The sequence below is a fragment of the Pteropus vampyrus genome, unplaced genomic scaffold, assembly GCF_000151845.1.
Source record: "Pteropus vampyrus isolate Shadow unplaced genomic scaffold, Pvam_2.0 Scaffold243, whole genome shotgun sequence".
NCBI classification, from domain to species: Eukaryota; Metazoa; Chordata; class Mammalia; order Chiroptera; family Pteropodidae; genus Pteropus; species Pteropus vampyrus.
In genome coordinates this window covers 945,013-950,973 of record NW_011889024.1, presented here as the reverse complement: position 1 = coordinate 950,973, position 5,961 = coordinate 945,013, and positions in this window count along the sequence as shown.

The window sequence follows — 5,961 nt, the reverse complement described above, 5'->3', positions numbered from 1 at the left end:
GAGGCGACCTAATTTGGAGGCGGGGACTTTAAGGAGGTAATTAGGTTAAATGGGGTCATTAGGGTGATAAACCCTAATCCAACAGGACCGGTGTCTTCATAAGAGGAAGAGACACCAGGAGCACGTGGAGATGGAGACACACGCGCGCGCGCGCGCACACACGCACGCACACACACACACACACACACACACACACACACACACAGGAAAGGCCATGCGGGGACACAGGGGGAAGCCGCCCTCTGCTCGCCAGGAAGAGAGGTCTCACCGGAAACCAGCCCGGCCAGCATATCCATCCTGGACTTCCAGCCTCTAGAACCGTGAGAAAATTAATTCCTGTTGGTTAAGTCACACCTTTCAAGTCCTTTGCTATGGCAGCCCAAGCTGACTAATACGGGCCAAATAGATTTTTAATCAATCAATTAATTAATGAAAGGGGGGTTCCATCTACGATACTGAACCTAGATGTTCCTTCATCATTTTGTGTAGCTCTGCCTCTAAGTGGCATAATTGGACAGGAAAAGGGGAGAAATGTGACATATGCAGATTTGTCACACAACCAGGACGCTGGCTTCGGCGGAGCCAGGCCCCCACCCACCCGCCATCCCCTGCCCCTGTTTGCCGTCCTCCAGCCCCTGGATTTCTGGGGCTGCCTGTCAGACTGGGACAGATAAATACTCTGCCTCAAACAAAGGCAACAGTTTGAGTTGGGACCTCCCTGCCTTAAGCTTGAATCACTCTATCGTCTTCTCAAAGGTTGGCTTGTTTTTAAACATCCCGATTTAGATAACTAAAGTTGCCGTGGTGGACGTCGTGGATTTTTTTTTTTTTTTTCCTTCCGATCGATGCCAGGATCCAAAGCTGCTTTAGTCTTTCCTGTTGTTTGGGGCCCGGGGGCCTCTGCCGGAAGCCTAGGCGAGATCCACCCCATCCGATCCGGGTTGGGGAGGAGTCGCAAGAGGTTGCAAGACCCGCCCGCCTCCAGGATACCTGGCACCTCCCTTTGCAAGCATATCATGGGCCCGAGTGCTGTATCGCTCACAAATTCATCCCCACCCCCCTTTCATTTCTAACCTTAGGGGGAGAACTGCATTAATTAGTTAAATAGTCGAGCAACTCAAAGGCTTCTTTTCAGCTGCAACACTCCCGTGGCTGCCTCTTTCATCCTGGGCAGGTCGCTGCTGCCAAGGGTTGGCGTCGAGGGCGGCCTTTCAAGGGGCGCCCGTTTAAACAAGGCCAATTTCCAGCCTGCTTTGCAATGCAAATGCTTACAAGAGTGTCCGGCTCGCTCTTTACAATTCCGGGGAATAAAGACACTTAGGAGGGAGGTGGCTCTGTTCGCTTCCAGCCTTCCACTTATGGCTAAAACCAGTTTCTCCAAGATCATCCTTTGGCTGGCTGTTTTCAGAATTTATATCATAAGAAAAATTACTTTATCCTACAGGAAGAACAGTTTAAGATGGGAACCATTTCATGTTGTTTTAAATTTACTTAAAATAGTGTCTTTTAAATGGGTCTATTAAAACCATTGGCACTGGAAATGTTATTTTTATATGTACCATCCAGGGTCCTCGGGCTCTGCTCCCCGTTAGATCACCTTGCTTGCAGAGACCTGCAGAAGGTCATTGTGGTCTTAGCATCTCTGTCTGGCCAGGTACTCACCAAGCACACAGGAAGCATCCACTAAATAATTTCCTTGGTGAATTAATGCAGTTGCAGTAATCTTTTATCTTACACTCGAAAATGTTGGTTTGGCCGTCGTATAGATCAATTTTTCACAAATGGGCATTTCCCCTGTATTTATTGTATTGTTGGCAGTTCAAAAAAACGTTACCGCGTTCTAGATGATGTTTCCCTCTGGTTGATTTCACTTCTAAATTAAATTAATCCCCATAAATATTAACGAGATTGGTAATCTTCTGACAGTTCTTCCGGCAGAAATTCTCGAACTCGTCAGCATGGTGAAGGGGGCACAGCTTTTGTGTCTCTGGAGCTCAGAAACATTTTTAGAGATGAAGTAAAAGGTGGTAATTGGCCACAGTAGAGTGGACGGAAGGAATCCTGGGACAGTCCATTCATTATTTCACTCATACACTGATTCAGCCGTTTACTGGGCCTTGGCCTCCCTTGAGAAGCACGCAGTCCAGGGAAACCCATAAGCAGGTGAGGGACATTTTCATAGCTTTTTTACTTATTAAATGTCACCTTGTGATTGGCCCAGGAGCATCTTACGCACCGGATGAGCGGTAGCAGACAGTGGTACCCAGATGAGCCGGTCTACAGCATCGATGCTCTGCAGCCCTGGCAGCCTCCTCACCTTCTGTTTTGGGCGGGAGGCCGGTCAGCTGAACGAAGGTTCTCACACTCATTTGTCAAGGCCACTTATCAGGCCTCTTGGCTGGGTTTTCAGGAACAGCTGCCTCCTTACCATTCCAAGAAAAAGCCACCAAAATCAAACAAACAAACAAAAAAGCCAGGTTATCTAAAAAGTCACTAGCGAAAGCTTGCTTGACCTTGAGAATAGTTCAACCCCGATCAGTGCCGTGAGCTCAGTAACCAGCTATGTGGAGGAACAGCCACAGAAAGCAATGGCGATGGGGAGAGAGCCAGACCTCCGGCTGGACTTCTAACGCTCAAAGACAAGGGTGGCCATACCGCCCAGGAACCCCACACAGGTGAGCCAGGAAGCCTTGCGGTAAATCCATCTTGGACGGCAATGCATCTTAGCCAAGTCCCTCAGAGCTAGGTCTCTGGGGAGTTGCAGTTGTTCACACAGCTGAAAAGACCCGGCTTAAGCTGGCTTGTTATCTTAACCACAGCCACTTTGTTCCAAGCAAATGTTATCAGCTCTTCGGCAAACCTTTCGCGAGAATCAGGTAAAGCGAGACCAAGCCTCCCTCTCCATGAGTCTCACGAAGGAAATGAAACCAGCACGGCTGACAGGGAGGAGGTTCCACACGAGCTAGTTACTCCATCTTTGTCTCTCCTCTCTCTCACCCTGAAGAAGTCGCCTTCTGGATGAGCTGTCTTCCATCCCTGTGGCCTCCAGCAGAGCATGCAGCGAGCTGCTGGATAGATTACAGAGAGAAGCAGGAGGATTCCGAAAAGTCGATTCAGTTCCAAGAGGGGACAACCTTGTCTCCACCCAGGGGAGGGTCTCCCTTCGCCCACAGCCAGACGGCCTCACCATTCCTTCAGCTTGACAAAAACATGACCCACGTTCCTTAGAAAACTTGTAACTGCAAACTCTTTCTCTGCCCCTCTGAGACATACGTAAGTCTTTTTTAAAACCTCTACAAGTTTTACAACGAGGAATGTCTTTCTCTGGGACTTGGGGACCATCTCTCTGAAACCATCAAAGAGGTGGCGTCTCCATCTCACAGTCTCCAGTGGGAGGATAGGGGCTGGCGTCAGGAGGTCATCTCGCTCAAAGAGTGCTGAGACCACTTCCTGTCATCAAGACAGAAGCTTATTAGTAAACACTAATGGCCTATGACACGCCCTCCTCCTAAAGTCCTCCAGACTTTTCACATCAGCTCACCCAGCCTTTCAACCCCACCGCATCCCTACCTCGGCTTTAGGGGAGTTGGGCTCTGACTGAGTTCTGGCCTCTCTCCCTCATTGCAATGGCCTTAAATAAAGCCGTCCTTGCCTATTGAACTACGATGCAATCTGTGTTTTGAACCCTCCACCCCAGCCACCACCCCTTCAAAAGCCATCTCATTCCTGCGATTTCTGAATCACCTGGAAGACTTGTTAGAACACAGTTTCTGAAGCTGTAGGCCTTGGGTGGGGCGGGACGCATTTCCGGCAAGTTCCCAGAGCAGACACGCCTGGCTGCGTTAATCCTCTGAGGCCCCAGCACAGCATCCGGTAATGGAGTCAGGTCCCCACGCTGTCCTCCCCATGTCGTCTCCCTCTCTCCCTCGTTAATACTTGCTCCTCCTTTACTCTCTGGCCTGTTCCTTCCTTTCCTTTCCCCTCCTTCCATTCCCAGGTCACAGCCTTGCTCTTTCAATCAGCCTTCTCCTTCAAAAAAAAAAAAAAAAAAAAGTAGCAGCCTGCCACTCCTTAGGGTAGCACTTAATCTTTCCATCTTTGAAGCTGCAGTTGTTTTGTTTTTTAATCGCCAAATCCTTCCTGAGGCCCCCTTGGCACTCTGCTTCCCTGGGGATGGGGGAGGGGGCTTCCTTCATACTTCCTGGTTACCTAGCAACTTGTCTCCTCGCTGACAAGTCACTGCCCCTGCAGAGATGCCAGCTGATGTGCACGCAACAAAGGGAAAGTGACACCATCACTCCAGCCCCCTCTTAGAAGGCCTCCCTGTTCATTAGCACAGTGATGAGTGGCTTGCAGTGGGCAGGCTCCCCGTACCCCCTCCCCGGTTAAGCTAGATGCAACGCTGCTTCTCTCAGGGATCGTGGAGTGATGGCAGCCTGTCAAGTTCCCAAGACATTGGGTGTGTACTGGGAATTTCAGATCTAATCCCTAATTATATCCAGTCCATCACCTTTGTAATAGGAGCCATAATAGTTTTTTCATTGTTGTCTTCAAGTCACTCGAGCGAGTGGAGAACTAGATCCATATTCATGTATGTGTTTTCCAATTTGTTGCTACATCCTAGTTAGACTTCGAAATAAAGGGGGCTTTTCTTTTCTCCTGCAAAAGCCTTTATGAAAGAAGCTGTTTGCTTCATACTCGACAGGGTCCCCCACCACCCCCCCACCCCCAACACCACCATCCTTTGTTCCTTCTCTACACATGCATGAATTAACTCTTTGGGCCCAGATTTGGTGACTGACTTTACGTGATCACAGAAGACACAGATGCCCTCAGGAAGCCGTTGTGTAGTGAGAGGTTGGTTGATCCCGGACCAGTGGAGGAAGGCGGGTTTCTCAGCTCACTTTCTAGAATCCTGAAAGAGACAGCAGAAGGAGAAAGGAGGAAAGGAAAAGAAAGAAAGGAGAAAGAGAAAAAAATGAATTCCACTCTTTAAAAAAAAAAAAGGCAATAATGCTTACAACAGAGGACCATGGTAAACGGCCCAGATGCCCAATAGGTGACTGTCCAAACAATCAGTATAGTAACACAGCAGAAGATCATTAGATCGATTTTATCAATGGTCCATTTATATGGACCATACCAATCACAGAGATAAATGTGTATTTATGCAACATAGTGCATGCAACATATATATGTATATACAGTAGTTCAGGGGGGAGGAATCCAAGCGAGCTGGAATACACTGGCTGGATACATGCACAAATGGATGTGGCTGTTCAGAGAAATTGGAAGAATGTGTGAGAGGACCTCATAGCATAAACCTGCTCTCCCCAGCAGGGCGGCCACTAGCCGTGTAGCTGTTTAGCACTGGAAACGTGGCCAGTCTGAATGGAGAGGTGTCAACCTGGATTTCAAAGTTTAGTATGAAAAGGAACATATCAAATATCTCATTAATAATTTAATGTTGATCGCACGCCGAAATAATTATATTTTTAATATATTGGGTTAAATAAAACATATTCTTAAAATCGATTTCACTTGTTTCTTTTTACTTTTTTAATGAGGTTACCAGAAAATTTCAAAATACGTATGTGGCTCACACTTGCGGCTTGCGTTATATTTCTATTGGACGGTGCTAGTTGAGAGTTTCACGTTTGTGAGGTTCCTTTTTCTATAAAGTTGTTAAGCTACCTGTTCTGTTTGTATTTATAAGATGTATGAGTTCTGGAATATAGAGGAATTTGAAAGCAATATTTTCACGAAGATCAGTTCTAGGGCTGGCCTTCTATATTCTGTAGTAGACCCTATGATGGAAATTGTGGCTTCTCTGGGCAGATGGGAGGGGGTGGAAATAGGGAAAGGAGGTGTGGGGAAGGTAAGGGGGAGGCCTCGTACTTAGAGGTGATAGGATCGTTGAGATCACTGAATGTATGGTCTGGCCAAAAGACTAAGTGGTCT